This window comes from Mobula birostris, chromosome 8, assembly GCF_030028105.1.
Source record: "Mobula birostris isolate sMobBir1 chromosome 8, sMobBir1.hap1, whole genome shotgun sequence".
Classification (NCBI taxonomy): domain Eukaryota; kingdom Metazoa; phylum Chordata; class Chondrichthyes; order Myliobatiformes; family Myliobatidae; genus Mobula; species Mobula birostris.
In genome coordinates, this window is record NC_092377.1 from 95,972,709 (window position 1) to 95,990,409 (window position 17,701).

The following is a 17,701-nucleotide window of genomic DNA, read 5'->3' on the forward strand; positions in this document are numbered from 1 at the left end:
ACAGCTTTCACTGTATGAAATTACATCAGTAAGGTGCAGCGAGCATTGGGTGAGTTTAGTGGTTAGCATGAGTACCACACGGAGAGCTTGTTTGCAGCACTCGAAAAATGATGAAGATCATAGCTTTAAACTGAAGCTCCCATTTGTGGAGGATTATTAATTATTATCTATTGTTCAACATCAGGCCGATGCTGGAAACGCTAGCACTTTTTTCCAGCAAAATAAACTTTATTCATAATTTTAAAAATTATTTACAAGAGTAAACTATACATTTCATTTTTTACATTGATAGTCAATGCTTTCTGTACTGTTCCATTGCATTCATACACATTGATAGTATTGCTGCCACTCAGTTGCACACACCCCACCCAGGGTGGTCTGCTAATACAGCAATTGAAGGTCTTCCTCCCCAAACCGGGCTCCTCCCTCCCCAGCAGGGCGAATACCCCACACCGTGCTCTTTCTGTGCTAAGCCCTTGCAGTGGCTATATTTCATTTGGAGCTTGAGGAGAGTTGGTCTGTCACCAAAGACTCTCGTAAACTTCTACAGATGTACCATGGAGCCGCATTCTGACTGGTCGCATCACTGTCTGGTATGGAGGGGTCACCGCACAGGATCAGAAAAAGCTGCAGGAAGTTGTAAACTCAGCCAGGTCTATCATGGGCACTCACCTCCCCAGCATCCAGGACACCTTCAAAAGGTGATGCCTTAAGGAGGCATCATCCATCATTATTGACCCCCATCACCCTGGACATGTCATCTTCTCATTGCTACCATCAGGAGGTGTTGCACAGCTGCTCGTGATGAACCTTGGCGTAGGCCCCTGCACCTTTCTCCACGCACTCTCCGTAAACCCACAGTCCGCAAAGAGGCGAGCTACTGCCCGCCGTGGGCGTACGCAGGAAGGATCTGACTAGGCTGGCGTTCATTCTCCATTCCTTTATTCCTCTTTAGAAGGTGACCTGAAGAATATTCTTGAACTTTCAGTCTTTCGGGTGAAGAAACGTCCACATTGCAGCTGAGGAGGGACAATGGGGAGTGGCAATATACTTCCGAGACGAGGTGATGGTGATTCAGGGGAAAGCCTGCAGGAGGTCTTGTTGCACCTGCATCTGCTGACACTTTGCTAGTGAGGTGCCTTCTTCAGACACTATGGGGGGGGGGGGGACCTGGGGAAGCAGTGTATCAGGTGGACAGCTGAAAACATGGCTTTGTTGGTTTTAGTGCCAAATTATTAGTGTGACAAACCTAAAATCTTTTACATCCCACTGCTGTTGGCACCTGAAATCTCAGTGAAAGAGGGGCGTTAAAATAATGTGAATCTCTTACCACTCAGATAAGCTGGAGGGGGGGTGGGGGTGGGGGTGGGGGAGGTATTTCTAGTGTTTCAGCCAAGGTTTGTGCTGAGTTGGATAACTTTAGAAGAGGTGGCCAATTGGCGTTCACTTTGGGTTAGTGAAAGATGATTCTGAGGGGGCGTCATGGCAACAGAGGACTGAGATTCTTTTGTTAATGGGTTAATACTCATGAAGTGTGAGCTGTTAATCTAGAAAATGTGAGGCACCACGATGGTGCAGCAGTTAGCTCCACACCATTACAGCTTGGCACGTCGGAGTTCAGAGTTCAATTCCGGTGCCATCTGCTTGTGCGTTCTCCCCATGACCACGTGGGTTTCCTCCAGGTGCTCCAATTTCCTCCCACAGTCCAAAGTCGCACAGCTTAGTAGGTCATTGTAGATTGTCTTGTGATCAGGCTAGGGTTAAGTAGGTCGTTTGCTTGGTGGTACAGCTCATTGGGTTGGAATGCGTCAAACGTCTAAATAATAAACCATTAAAAAATGAATAATCGGCAAGTTTTCATTTTCAAAAGACCAGGATTGTTGCAGTCACAATCCTTAGACAAGATGCTAGACTTCTAAAGATTGCAATGGCCAAAACGGAAGTCTCAAACAAGAGGGAATCTGCAGATGCTGTAGAGTCCTGCCAAAGGGTCTCAGCCTGAAACGTTGACTGTACTCCTTTCCATAGATGCTGCCCAGCTTGCTGAGCTCCCCTAGCGTTTTGTGTGTGTTGTATCAGACTTAGTCTCCAGTTTTCCAGAACGTGGCCATTCGGCGGAGAAGCTGAGGCTGGCATTTGTGGTCCTTCATGGAGCATGGGAGCAGATACTCCACTGCATAATGGTGTTGGTTAAACTCAGCATGCTAATTGAACTGGAGGGAACGCTGGCTAACAGCAAAGATGTGCTAGGTTCCTGTGCTCTGGCTAACTGTGTAGCTCTGCTTTGTGCTTTGTGGTGAAGTGCCTGCAGGATACCAAGGTTATACCTGACCTGCTTCAGAGTTCTCAAGAGCCACATTTGACCTTCTCTGTCTGACACTGTTGGCTGATCTAATCTTCTACCATTCTGGCACATTGAAGAACTGAATGAGAAATGCCGAGGAGACCCCGGCCAGCCGACTAGAGTCAGATCTCGTGTACAGCTTTTATCATCTACAAATTTCTGACATGAATGGAATGCAGACTGCAGTTATCCATACCACCGCTCCGGTGGTGGAATATGATAGATGGTCGCTCCAGTATTTGGAGAGCTGATTTCGACCTGATAAAAGAAACAGTTACTCAAAACCTTCCAGTGTTACCTTGCAGAGGAAGCCTATGACCACGTGGGCTCTCTTCAGATGAATGGTTTCCTCCTACGTTCCAAAGACTTAATGGGTCAGTAGGTTAATTGGTCCCATAGATGTAACTGAGCGGGACAGGCTCCTTGGGCTGGAAGGGCCAGTTACCTTTGCTGTGTCTCCCAATTAAAAAAATAAAATCTTCACCGTAATCTGACTTTAATTCTATTATGTGTGTGTTCTGGGCATTCTTAAAGAGCTGCCCAGCTAAAGAATTGTATTTACCATTGTAATGTTAATATGCACTAAATATCTGTCCAACGAGGGAAGGTGGTACATGAGCCTTAGATCCCAATAGGGTTCAAGAACAGATATGACCCCTCAAACATCAGGCTCCTGAACCAGTGTGGATAACTTCACTCACCTCATCACTGAACTGATTCCACAACCTATGGACTCACGTCCAAGGTCTCTACAATGCACATTCTCAGTATTATTTATTATTTGTTTTTATTTGCACTGTTTGTTTCCTTTTGCACGTTGGTTGTTTCTCCATCTTTCTTTGTGTTTGGCTTTTCATTAATTCTATTATATTTCTTTGTTCTACTGTGAATGTCCGCAAGAAAATGAATCTCAGGGTTGTATATGGTGACATATATGTACTTTGATAATAAATTTACTTCGAACTTTTGAGCTTTGAACAATAAGGAGCAACTCTGCTGATGCAACGACCCCATAGTCCAGCAAAGATCTTCAATGTTCTGAAGCCATCGGCAACCTTTACTCTCCCATGAGTAACACTAAGGAGTAAAGTAAAGGCTGATTTATACTTGTGCGTACTAGCTTACGCTGTAGCCTATGCAAGTGGTCTACGCCGTTGTGAGCATTTATACTTGTGTGTTGGTGTGTCTGCGTCGCTCTGCAATTCACTGCCAAAATGCTAGTTGGTGGCTGGGTTTCTATGCCACTGTGTTGAGTTTCTTTGTGTTGAAACTCAACACGAGGAAACTCAAACTTCAAACAATGGCGACTGAAACTAAAGGGGGGTGAATTTTCTGTGTTTGTCCAGCCACTGAGAGACATGGACGAGGAAATGCATTTCAAATATTTTCGGATGTCGGCTGGTAGATTTGACGATTTGGTTCATCGTCTCCAACCATTTATTTCTCATCAGTGTACACACAGTATACTCAGACGGGCAATCACTAATCGAGTTTTAGCTTCAGGTGGAAGTCAACAGGCTGTAGCAGCTCGCTACAAACTGGCATCAAGCACAGGGTCCTCCATAATTTCGGAGGTCTGTAAGGCTTTATGGAAAGCATTGCAGCCAGAGTTCCTTCCCTGCCCTTCAGTCGCCCAATGGCAAGCTATTGCAGCGTAGGAGGAAATGCGATGCTACCAAGCGGACCAATCACAGTTGTTGTGGTCTGTGTCATCGCAATGCATAGTTACATTTTGGAAAAAGTGCGTGTTAGGCTACGGCGTAGGGTTCGGTGTAGAGTACAGCGTACGGTACACGGCTACACTGTAACTACAGCGTAGATTTGACGCACAAGTATAAATCAGCCTTTAGGAGCAAGTCAAGGGAACACATACCAGTTCTCATAGAGGGAGTAGAAGTGGAGAGAGTGAACAATCTCAAGCTGCTGGGTGTCAATATCTCTGAAGATCTAACCTGGACCCAACATATCAATGCAGCTACAACAAAGCACAGCACCAGTTATATTTCATTAGGAGTTTGAGGAGATTTGGTATGTCACCAAAGGCACTAACAAATTCCTACAGAGGTACAGTAATATAGAGAGCATTCTACCTGGCTGCATCACTGTCTGGTATTTGGGGGCGGGGGGGGGGGGTGCTACTGCACAGAATCGAAGTAAGCAGCAGAGAGTTGTAAACTCAGTCAGCTCCATCATGGGCTCTGGCCTCCATAGTATCCAGGACATCTTCAAGGAGAAATGCCTCAAAAAGGTGGCATCCATCATTAAGGACCTCCCATCACCCAGGCCATGCCCTCTTCTCATTGCCACCATCAGGTAGGAGGTACAGAAGCCTGAAGGCACACGCTCAGCGATTCAGGAACAGCTTCTTCCCCTCTGCCATCCGATTCCTGAATGGACATCGAACCCATGAACACTAAATCACTACTTTTTTTATTTCTATTTTTGCACTAATTATTTTAGTTATATATAAAATGCCGAAAAGACAACAAATTTCATGACGTATGCTGGAGATATTAAACCGGATTCTGAGTTTGAAAATGTATTCAAAAGTCATCAGTAATCAGGTAAGTCTGGCTCCGCGGCTGTGCAGTTGAACTATTGATCTTAAATCCTGGAGTAAATCAGAATGCAGAAAAATCTTTACTGAAATACATCATGAAAGCTTGGTCCGTTCACTTCAGTTTAGTCAAATAGGTTCCTGTTGCTTGTAGCAACACACAAAATGCCAGAGGAACTCAACAAGTCATGGATGGAGGGAAATGGCCAATCAGATTTAGACCTTCGTTCAGGACCGGAAGGAGGGGGAAGATAGCCAGTGTAAAAGGTGAGGGGAAGGGGTGAAGAAAGAACTGCTGGGTGATAGGATCCAAGTGAGAATGAAGTAAGAAGCTGGGAGGTGATAGGTATAAATTATGAAGGGTTGTAGAAGATGGAGTCTGATAGGAGAAGACAGTGGACCATGGTATAAAGGGAAGGAGTGGAACTGGAGGGAGAAATATGTGGATGATGCTCAAATTTAGAGGGCAAGGGAGGGGAATGAGATGGGGTGATGGAGGGCTGGAGGATGGGGTAAAAAAAAAGGGACGGAGAAGAGAAGTTACTGGAAGTTAGATAAGCTGATACTCATGCTGTCCGGTTGGAGGACATCAAGGCAGAATATGAGGTACTGTTCCTCTAACCTGTACCCAGCATCAACCCGGCAGTAGAGGAGGCCATTGTCAGACCTGCCGGTGGGGGAATGGGGAGAAGAATTATAGTGGGTTGGCCACCGGGAGATCTTGTCTGTTATGACAGGCAGTTCGAAGGTGCTCAAAGATGCTGAGAAGACTACACCGCATGCAGTAAGTGACACCGGTCTATCACTACTACCTGATGTCAGATGTCATGCCAAAGCCGACACACTGTAACCTGCGGCATATCGGCCTCTGCCTGGAGTTAGACAGAGGGTGACCAACAGAACTCTGGCACCCAATTCTACTTCTGGTTGCACATTTGCCCTGGGGAGCCCAGCTCCAATCACAAGGCCGAGCATGGCAATGGTTTCTTGTAACCTAGCCACAGGCCACAGCGGCAACAAGAAACTTCTAGCCAGCAGCCAAGGAAGCCTTGCCATAACTTGCCCATCTTCTATTCTGTGATATGTCACCACTTCAGCTTCATGGTCAATAATTCATTAAATCCCTTCAAAATGAATCAACTGTCAGCTCTACTTCTAAAGGCTAGATCCCAAAGGGGGAAAAAAAGGAGGATTATAATCACTGTGTTTAATAAGAAGCAAAGAGCAAAATAGTGTTTAACTTACCTAAGACCAGCATATGCTTCGGAATCCCTTCAGTCTCAGGAGAGCTGAATTATCAAGTCAAGTCAAGTCACTTTTTATTGTCATTTCAACCACAACTGCTGGTACAGAACACAGTAAAAATGAGGCAATGTTTTTCAGGACCATGGTGCTACATGAAACAATACAAAAACTACACTGAACTACGTAAGAAAAAACACAAAAACTACGCTAGACTACAGACCCGCCCAGGACTGCATAAAGTGCACAAAACAGTGCAGGCATTACAATAAATAATAAACAAGACAATAGGCACAGTAGAGGGCAGTAGGTTGGTGTCAGTCCAGGCTCTGGGTATTGAGGAGTCTGATGGCTTGGGGGAAGAAACTATTACATAGTCTGGTCGTGAGAGCCCGAATGTTTCGGTGCCTTTTGCCAGATGGCAGGAGGGAGAAGAGTTTGTATGAGGGGTGTGTGGGGTCCTTCATAATGCTGTTTGCTTTGCGGATGCAGCGTGTGGTGTAAATGTCTGTAATGGCGAGAAGAGAGACCCCGATGATCTTCTCAGCTGACCTCACTATCCGCTGCAGGGTCTTGCGATCCAAGACGGTGCAATTTCTGAACCAGGCAGTGGTGCAACTGCTCAGGATGCTCTCAATACAACCTCTGTAGAATGTGCTGAGGATGGGGGGTGGGAAATGGACTTTTCTCAGCCTTCGCAGAAAGTAGAGACGCTGCTGGGCTTTCTTTGTTATGGAGCTGGTGTTGAGGGACCAGGTGAGATTCTCCGCCAGGTGAACACCATTATCAGAGGAGCTTCTCATTGTGCCTAGCAATCTGGTTATATGGAGATTATTGAGGAAGTTAATCACATCTCTACTTTGAGATGTAACTGTGTCAGCAGCTGGACGTTTTGTTTCAGTCAGTAAGAAGTTTATTCGCTTGGCTCTAAACAACTGAAAGCAGAGGATGGCTGGGCCACACTTCATATCATCAGCATTGCGAGCTTTGCCTCCAACCATGTCAGCCACCGGTTCTGCTCCGTACACACAAACACAGACCCTTCACCACCAAACACACCCACCATCCCAGAGTCCCTGGTTATTTGGAAGCAGCAGTTCTGTTTACACTAGAACCTGTATGCCCTACTACTGTATGTTTATTCAGTCCTGCACCTTCCGTTTCGTAAGGGTATTATACTTGATGCTTTTGAATTCGGGGCTGTTTTTCCTGACGGAATTAAATGTGCACAAGAAGCCAGCCCAACCCCCTTCATCAGCTTCAGGTATATTGTCTCTAGAGTTTTGCTGCTTGCAGTCTCCGTTCTGTCTCCAAGGCAACAAGGGACACATGGGTAGCTATTCTGTGTCTCCAGAATCAGAACCCGTCTTACCCAGATTCCATGTTGTGGTGGTCGACAATCAGCTTTCCAAGTTAACAAATGTCTCCTGTTAAAATCAAAAATTATTAGAGGCAACCTCACTCTCTGGCCTGAGCCTTAGACCACGCTGACCTCAATTCATGGTCATCATAGCCAGGGAACCTCCCAAAATCTCAAAAGCTTTTGCTTTGGTCTCTTTCTCATCTAAATGCTGATAACTGTCAACACCCAATTCTAATCCCTCTCACCCCTCCACTGTCTGAGGTTTTAATGATGCTTGCTCTCATCATACAGTGCTGGATGAGCAGAAATCTTATTAGATTAAGAGTTGGGAAAACCTATCCTCTTATCTCCAATTTCCATTTCAGCCAAGATAGCACCGAAGTGGGGGTCTATTGAGATCATGGGTTAGACTAAGTTGTTCCTTAAGTTGGTAGGGTTGATTTTGGGGACAGGGAGGGGAGCAGGGGGTCAGTTTAGAGTTTAGGGGCAGGAATGTGGAGGAGTTAGGAGTTAAGCCTCTGTTCCACTCTCGAAGGCCAGTGATATGGACAGGTGATGAAGGACATCCATAGTCTAGGCCGTTGTTCCGTGCTTAAAGGCCAGCGACGTGGACGGGTGGTGAATGCCATGCGTGGATGTCCGGCTGTCCCAGGTCAGTGGGTCGTAGGAAACTCAAGGGCCAGTGAGTCAATACGCCTGGTGTTCAGGGTCCCATCATGAGCAAGCCTGGGGATTGGTATTGAAGATCAAAGCCCGAAAATCGATCGGAAGTCTGGAATCGGAAATTCAATGGCCAAACGGAGACCCTGAGGCCCGAAGGTGTGTCCAGGAGTGGGGGAACTGTCCATGTGAGTCGCTGGGAGGGAGGAACTGCGGCTTGTTTTGTTGCCTGTTGTGATCATTCTGTTTTTGTATTTTGTGTTGTTTGGCCGAGCGTTGTGGGCATCTGTGTTGGCGCCAGGATGTGTGGCGACACTTGGGGGCTGCCTCCTGCACACCCGCCAGCTGTGTTGGTTGTTAACACAAACACCGCATTTCACAGTGTGTTCTGATGTACAGCTGGTAGGTAAGTGAATCTGAACCTGAGCCTTCCCTTGTCATTAATTCCACCCATCCCCCGGTCAGGGGAATCCGTCTTCGAGTTATTCATTCTGTGATGAGAATCACACTCTCATCATATTCCAATCAGCTGAAGCCCTCCGGCCTATTCTGTTCCAAGTTCAAACCAGCTCCCCTTCGTATGGTGATAGATGCAATTGCATGTTTAATATTTCAGTAGTATTTGAGTAAGCTTGTTTGATTCACGTAAATAATTCATTACGGGTTATACGTAAAAATACGTCAATTGTGTACATCATCACTCTACCATGTGATACGTGCTCTCCTGGCTTGAAGTACGCACGAAGTTAGACTCACATTTCAGACTCTCCGCCTCTTCCTTTTAATTTGTTTAATGCTTTGAAGACGCAAAACAAAACAGTAACTCTCCTCAGTTCAGCATCTCCTTGATTTAAAAAGGCTTCCTGGATTTTCTCCTCCGTGACCGCTTCCATTTCTACAATCCCTCACCTCAACTGGCCATTCATCTCACTTTGGTCTTGTGCCTGCCAAACTTCCTCTGCAAAATCTTTGACCATGTGTGACTTCAGAAACATCTGGATCCAGAGTCTGCAATTCCTTCTCTTAATCTCTTTGCTTCCCTTCTTCCTCTTAAAAACCCTTGGTATATCCTGCCTCTTTGACAAAGCTTTAAGGTACCCTTTATTAAAGCACACTTTTTTTTATCATTACAGTCCGGTGAAGTGCTTTGGGACGCTTTTTAACATTAATCTATTAGATCCAAGCAGTGGAACTTCAGCTGAGCGCAAACGTATGAAGAGTGGAGGATGGGAACCAGCCAGAAGTGAAATATTCAAGTCCTGTTTCAGATGAATGAATTTTTCTCATTCCTGCCATTTCTTAGTTCTTCGGAGAGTCAACTGAGCACTCAGTCAGAATTAAATCCTCAATTTAAAAAAAAGCTGCAATCATAACTTCCTTTGGATTGTAAGTGAACTTGTCTTTGGAACCTAGCAGAGTGTTATAGTGAACTTTGCAAACCCAGGTTCAAAATAGAATAGGGTTCAATGCTTGTAAACAGCGACTGGGCTGGTTTTCATTTGGCTTATACCAAATATGGATGCTGGTACAAAGTTTTGATCTGCAAGAGTTGTTTACATATTACTCTGACAAGCAATTAGCATTGTACTGGATATGAGTCACAGTTGCCTTTACACAAACTGAAGGAAATTGTCCTTCCCTTGCATTTAAGTGAAAATGATTTTAAGATATTTTTAAAATAACACTGAAAGGATATTGTAAAGACCTTACATCATTGGACTATGCTGACACAGACTATACCATCCATACAAAACCCAAACACTGGCAACTTTGTGCCAATCATCAGGGTATTGTGTCAAAGCCATTCAGGTGAGGCCAAGGCTGCAATCTACACCAAGGAGGCAGATTAAACCAAGATGCTCAATTCAGTCGCAAAAAGTCAGCGATGTATTGAAGCTGTTTTGGCGTGGCACACCAGGGGCAGCATCTTGCTCCTAGGTACTGGTGTTCCTCTGCATGGTTTAAGTGGTGGCATGTACTGGATCAGCACAGCCCATTTTGGCAGGGGTGACTTCAGATTCAGCGCCGAATGAGGCTTCTTATCACCAGCTCGCCATAGTTCACACTGGAGGGCACATTCTGCTGAACTACTTGAATTGCCTGACACCACTGTTGTAATGTGTGGTTATTCGAGTTACTATCACCTTCCTGTCAGCTTGAACCAGTCTGGCCACTCTCCCCTGACCTCTCTCATTAACACCAAAGGCATTCTCACCCACAGAACAGCTCACTGGATGTTTTTGTTTGTTTTTGCACACTATTCTCTGTAAACTCCACAGACAGAAAATCCCAGGAGATCAGCAGTTTCTGAGGTACTCAAACCACCCCATCTGGCACCAAATATCATTCCATGGTCAAAGTCACTTAGATCACATTTCTTCTCCATTCTGATACCTGCTGTGAGCAAATTGACCACTTCTGCGTGTTTTTTTATTCATTAAGTTGTTGCCACATGATTGGCTGATCAGATATTTGCACTAATGACTAGGTGTACCTAATAAAGTGGCCACAGAGTATAGGTTGTAATTCAGACTTCACTACGCAATCACACATGCATAAGTGTTTTCATTGCTCTGAATTACAGGAAATCTTTGCTCCAGACAGACTGGGAGTGTCCCAGTGATTTTCTGACCTTAAGAAACTCTAGAATGAAGTTTTGTATCTTTGTTCTCATGCCTAATTTTGTCTGGCTAACTATTGCCTCTTGTTGACATTGTTAGCTTTGCTTTAGGTTAAATACAGTCACACTGGCAAGGATATTTGAGCTGAAATGGAAGTGGGGGGGGGGGGGGCACAACATTTTGTGCCAGCAATAACCAGCTCCAAGTTGAGTCCAGACCAGACAGGTGGAGTCTGAAAAACTCCCTCTCTGAACAAGTTGCTGTAAATTTTGTCGAGCAACTCTTGTTCATACAAAGTTCCAACTTCCATTTCCTCGACGAAATCCTCAAGGTATTTCAAAGAAAGGTCGTTGATTTGTACTGAATATTGGTAAATACTATTAGGAATGGAGTTGATAAGGTTGATTTAAATATACTCAATTTACTGAGCTCTGCCAATGTACTAAAGTATCCCAGGGAGCTTCACAAGAACACTTTCAAAGTAATTAGCACTGAGGCACATAGAAGACTAAGTGAACGGTCTGATCGACAGCGAGGTTGAGAGGCCGTCCGAGTAGTTCATGTTGCATTTACAACCAACAGTCCAAACAGTACCACGTCCAGAAGTGGAATTTTGAGGACGGGACGGTGAAGAGAGGGAGGGAAAGGGAGGGGAGGTAAAAAGGAAGTGAAGAAGAGGAGGAAAGAGAGAAGTGACAAGAGAAAGGGGGAGGGTGACAGGAGGAGGAACAGTTAATGACTGGTCGGCCCTCTCTGGCTGTGCGATGAGTCACCAACTATTCACCTTTTGATTACAGTAAGGGCCCTGTGGCATTAACAAAGCCAAAGGAATGAGAGAGCGCAAACACGAGGAATTCTGCAGATGCTGGAATTTCAAGCAACACACATCAAAGTTGCTGGTGAATGCAGCAGGCCAGGCAGCATCTCTAGGAAGAGGTACAGTCGACATTTCAGGCCAAGACCCTTCGTCAGGACTAAATGAAAGAAGATCTAGTAAGAGATTTGAAAGTGGGAGGGGGAGGGGGAGATCCAAAATGATAGGAGAAGACAGGAGGGGGAGGGATGGAGCCAAGAGCTGGACAGGTGATTGGCAAAGGGGATAAGAGAGAATCATGGGACAGGAGGTCCGGGGAGAAAGAAAAGGAGGACGAGGAACCCAGAGGATGGGCAAGGGGTATAGTCAGAGGGACAGAGGGAGAAAAAGGAGAGAGAGAGAAAGAATGTGTGTATATAAATAAATAACAGATGGTGCTCTCAATGTGGCCTTCTATATATTGGCAAGACCCGACACAGACTGGGAGATCATTTTGCTGAACACCTATGCTCTGTCCACCAGAGAAAGCAGGATCTCCCAGTGACCACACATTTTAATTCCATGTCCCATTCCCATTCTGATATGTCTATCCACGGCCTCCTCTACTGTAAAGATGAAGCCACACTCAGGTTGGAGGAACAACACTTTATATTCCGTCTGGGTAGACTCCAACCTGACGGCATGAACATTGACTTCTCAAACTTCCGCTAATGCCCCGCCTCCCCCTTGTACCCCATCTGTTATTTATTTATTTATATACACGCATTCTTTCTCTCTCTCTCCTTTTTCTCCCTCTGTCCCCCTCACTATACCCCTTGCCCATCCTCTGGTTTTTCCCCCCTCCCCCTTTTCTTTCTCCCTAGGCCTCCTGTCCTATGATCCTCTCATATCCCTTTTGCCAATCACCTGTCCAGCTCTTGGCTTCATCCCTCCCCCTCCTGTCTTATCCTATCATTTTGGATCTCCCCCTCCCCCTCCCACTTTCAAATCTCTTACTGGCTCTTCTTTCAGTTAGTCCTGACGAAGGGTCTCGGCCTGAAACGTCGACTGTACCTCCTTCTAGGAGTGAGAGAGCGTGTGCTCACACTTAGAAAATCCTGCAAAACTTAGTGGCCCGGTCTGAAGAGAGAGACTTGATGTATTGTTCCACACATCCCTTTCTTTTGCTAAATCCCTGTCCCCATTACTAAAAAGCAAATGGACTTCAACGTTACCAAATGCTTATCTACTTTGAACCAAAGAAAAAGATAGGGCAGTATACTTTCTAAACGGCGAAAATGTTGAAACAGTGTAGGCACAAGTGGATTTGGGTTCTGTGCTCATAGGCCAGTAAAATATCTAGTATCTGGTTCAAGTGACGGAAGTCCCATGATTTAATATTGCAGGCAAAACCTGACATCACTCAGCTCGCTCGCATTACGTCGGGGAAGGTGAGGCCGCAGCTGCATCATTAGTTCAATACGAGGAGCAGCACAAATTGTCAACAACTCTAGAGACTCTGCAGACGCTGGGCACCCAGAGAAACATTCACAAAATGCCGGAGCAGCTCAGCAGGTCGGGCAGCATCTAAGGAGAGGAACAAACATCAACGTTTTGGGCCGAGACCCTTCAGCAGGACTGGAAGAAGGTGGGGGTGGGGGGAAGGAGTATGAGCAGGCAGGTGATAGGCGAAGCCTGGTGAGGGGGAAGGTGGGCGGGTGGAGGAGGGGTCTGTGATGGGACAAGCCGGGAAGTGATAGATGGAAAAGGTAAAGGGCTGGAGAGGAAGGAATCTGATAGGAGAGGAGAGTGGACCATGGGAGAAAGGGAAGGGGGGGGGGGCACCAGAGAGAGGTGAGGAGAAGAGAAGTAATAGTTCTATGCATGGGAAGCCTTTAAATCAAGTTGAGGGGGGATACATTATGTATTCATGTTTATTTTGACCCTTACACCTGTAAGGCTTTCATTCTGAATGTAACGTGTGGGCATTCTGGGTAGATAGTTTGTAAGTAAATTAAACAGCAACACATTTGCTCCTCACCTCTCTGTATATCGTGCATGTTATTCACAGCCACCCAGCTTCCCAGTACCACAAACACAGCAGTTCAGAAGGGTTAAAATAATCTATTTTTCAGATAATTACCAGGAACTGCTAAGTGGGTAAGAGGAAACACTTTCTCAAGCTGGTGCTGAGGGAGGGGAGATGTCCTTTCACCCTCAAAAGTGGCTGGATCCCTTCATGCACACACTCAGGTAGTGGTCAGTCGTGTTGCAGTACAGGAGGAAATCTAAAAACTTAAAGTAAATGCTGGTCCCTCGGGCAAAGCCGTTGCAGAACGAATCATGAGATATAGCAGAAATGTTCACAGTACTTTTGGATTGGTCTTAATGGTAAATAATCAAAGATAAAGAGAGAGAGGAATGTAAAACAATCTCTATCACCAAAGAAAATATTCTAGGCAATGTCAAAGGCCAGTAAATTCCCTGGAGCTGATGACCTGCCTCCTCAAGGGCTTTGAAGGAAGTGGCTGCAGGGACAGTGGATGTCTGTTTGTAATCTACCAAAACCCTCTGGATCTTGACAAGGTCCCAAAGGATTGGAAAACCACCATTATCACATGCTGTTCAAGAAAGGATAGAGGCAGAAAGCTGCAAACAATGGCTAGTTAGCCAAAATTATGTCTTTCATCCTTTTTCAAACATGCTGTCGGGGAAATATCAGACTCCTTTATTAAGGTGGTAAAAGAAAGGCATTTAGAAAATTATTATATAACATGGTTTTGTAAAATGGAAAAGGTATTTGATAAACTGGCAAGTGTTATATGATGATGTAACAACAGGGTGGGTAAAGGGGAAATATTAGATGTGGTGCACTGGGATTTCCTGAAGGTGTCTGATAAAATATTGCATAAAAAATAATTGCATGAGAGCACATGACACCCTGAATAAGACGATAAGACCATAAGAGCAGAATGAGGCTATTTGGCCCATCGAGTCTGCTCCACCATTCCTTTCTCATATCTTTCTCAGTCCCAGTTGTATCCTTTCATCAAGAATCTATCAACCGCTGCCTTAAATATACTTAGACTTTGCCTACACAGTTGTCTGTGGCTACGAATTCCACACTCCGTCACCACTCTCCGTTTAAAGAAATTCCTCATCTCCAACCAGAAAGGACGCCCCTCTATCCTGAGGCTGTGTCCTTTGGTCTTACGATCTCCCACCATAGGAAACATCCTTTCCACATCCACTCTGTCCAGGCTTTTCCACATTTGATAGGTTTCAGTGAGGTCACCTCTCATTCTTCTGAATGCCAGTGAACATAGGCCCAGACCCATCAAACATTCTTCACGTGACATACCTCTCAATCTTGGAATCATATTTGTGAACCTTCTTTGAACCCCCTCCAAATATCCTTTCTTAGATAAGAGCCCCATAACTGCTCACAATGCTTCGAGTGAGGTCTCACCAGCGCTTTATAAAGTCTCAATATTACATCCTTGCTTTTATTCCTCTTGAAATGAATGCTAACACTGCATTTGCCTACCTCACCTCAGACTCAACCGGCAATTTAACTTTTAGGAAATCCTACACAAGAACTCCCAAGTCCCTTTGCACCTCAGATTTTTGAGTTTTCTCTCCATTTAGAAAATACTTCTTCTACAAAAGTGCATGACCATACACTTCCTGACACTGTATTCCATCTGCCACTTCTTTGCCCATTATCCTAATCTGCCTAAGTCCTTCTGTAGCCTCGCCACTTCCTCAAAACTACTTGCCCTTCCCCGCACCACTTATCTTCGTATCATCTGAAAACTTGGCCATAAAGCCATCAATTCTATCATTTAAGTCATTGACATGTAATGTAAAAAGAAGCGGTCCCAACACAGACCCCTGCGGAACACTACTATTCATCGGCAGCCAATCAGAAAAGGCTTCTTTATTCCCATTCTTTGTCTCCTGCCAATCAACCACTGCTTTATCCATGGCAGTATCTTTCTTGTAATATCATGGTCTCTTAACTTGCTAAGCAGCTTCATGTGTGGCACCTTGTCAAAGGCCTTCTGGAAATCTAAGTACACAACATCCACTGATTCTCCTGTCCATGCTGCTTGTTATTTCTTCAAAGAATTCCAACAGAATTGTCAGGCAAGATTTTCCCTTAAGGAAACCATGCTGACTACAGCCTATTTTACCATGTGCTTCCAAATAGCCCAAACCCACATCCTTAGCATCCAACTCCAACATCTTCCCAACCACTGAGGTCAGACTAACTGGCCTTTAATTTCCTTTCTTCAGTCTCTCTCCCTTCCCGAAGAGGGAAATGACATTCGCAATTTCCATTCCTCCAGAACCATGGTAGAATCAATTGATTCAATTTGTTTAGCTTGGGTAGGGGAGTGGCCTACTACAGAAAATAGCTGTGAAAAATTGGTAATTTTTGAATTAGCATTTATTAAGTGAGGTGCCACACAGATTAGTCCCTTCCCCAAGTCATTAATGTAGATTACAGTAAGGACTCAGTGAAAGAACCAAGTGTTCTGTCGCCACATTTACCGATGGTACAAAGATAGTCATAGTCATACTTTATTGATCCTGGGGGGAAAATGGTTTTCGTTACAGTTGCACCATAGATAATAAATAGTAATAAAACCAAAAATAGTTAAATAGTAATATGTAAATTATGCCAGGAAATAAGTCCAGGACCAGTCTATTGGCTCAGGATGTCTGACCCTCCAAGGGAGGAGTTGTAAAGTTTGATGGCCACAGGCAGGAATGACTTCCTATGACGCTCTGTGTTGCATCTCGGTGGAATGAGTCTCTGGCTGAATGTACTCCTGTGCCCAACCAGTCCATTATGTAGTGGATGGGAGACATTGTTCAAGATGGCATGCAACTTAGACAGCATCCTCTTTTCAGACACCACCGTGAGAGAGTCCAGTTCCATCCCCACAACATCACTGGCCTTACGAATGAGTTTGTTGATTCTCTTGGTGTCTGCTACCCCCAGCCTGCTGCCCCAGCACACAACAGCAAACATGATCGCACTGGCCACCACAGACTGGTAGAACATCCTCAGCATCATCCGGCAGATGTTAAAGGACCTCAGTCTCCTCAGGAAATAGAGACGGCTCTGACCATTCTTGTAGACAGCCTCAGTGTTCTTTGACCAGTCCAGTTTATTGTCAATTCGTATCCCCAGGTATTTGTAATCCTCCACCATGTCCACACTGACCCCCTGGATGGAAACAGGGGTCACCAGTACCTTAGCTCTCTTCAGGTCTACCACCAGCTCCTTAGTCTTTTTCACATTAAGCTGCAGATAATTCTGCTCACACCATGTGACAAAGTTTCCTACTGTAGCCCTGTACTCAGCCTCATCTCCCTTGCTGATGCATCCAACTATGGCAGAGTCATCAGAAAACTTCTGAAGATGACAAGACTCTGTGCAGTAGTTGAAGTCCGAGGTGTAAGTGGTGAAGAGAAAGGGAGACAAGACAGTCCCCTGTGGAGCCCCAGTGCTGCTGATCACTCTGTCGGACACACTGTGTTGCAAGCACACGTACTGTGGTCTGCCAGTCAGGTAGTCAAGAATCCATGACACCAGGAAAGCATCCACCTGCATCTCTGTCAGCTTCTCCCCCAGCAGAGCAGGGTGGATGGTGTTGAATGTACTGGAGATAGGTCCATTCACAACTTTCAAGAAGAATACAAAGATCTTGCAAAAGGATACAAATGGGTGAAGAGATCAGGCAAGGAATATAATGTGGGAAAGTTTGAGGATGTGCATTTTCAAAGGAAGAACTGTAAATTATAAACATATTGTGTTCTCAGTACACGAGGTTAGCATGAAGCTACAACAAGTAACAGGGAAGCTAGCGGTATGTTGCCCTTCGTTGCGAGGGGTGCTGACTGTAACATCTTTACGGGGTGCTGGTATGATTGCACCTGGGAATTTATGTAACGTTTTGTTTTCTGTTTAAGGATGGATAAGTTTACTTTGGAGGCCGTGCAGGAAGGTTCTCTCCTGGGATGGAGAGGTTGACCGATGGAGAAAGATTGATCAGTTAGGGCCTGCACCTGCTGGATGAGTGGCAATCTTGTCGGAACGTAGAAGATA

General features: G+C 45.2%; 1 long non-coding RNA gene across 1 annotated transcript in view; it reads left to right on the forward strand.

The window, feature by feature from the left end:
• LOC140202254 (uncharacterized) overlaps positions 1–13,212 on the forward strand; it is a 57,739-nt gene extending 44,527 nt beyond the window's left edge. Inside the window, exon 6 of the long non-coding RNA XR_011887051.1 lies at positions 12,987–13,212. This is a non-coding gene — a long non-coding RNA (uncharacterized lncRNA). The remainder of the gene's footprint in view (positions 1–12,986) is intronic.
• The last annotated feature ends 4,489 nt before the right edge of the window (positions 13,213–17,701 follow it).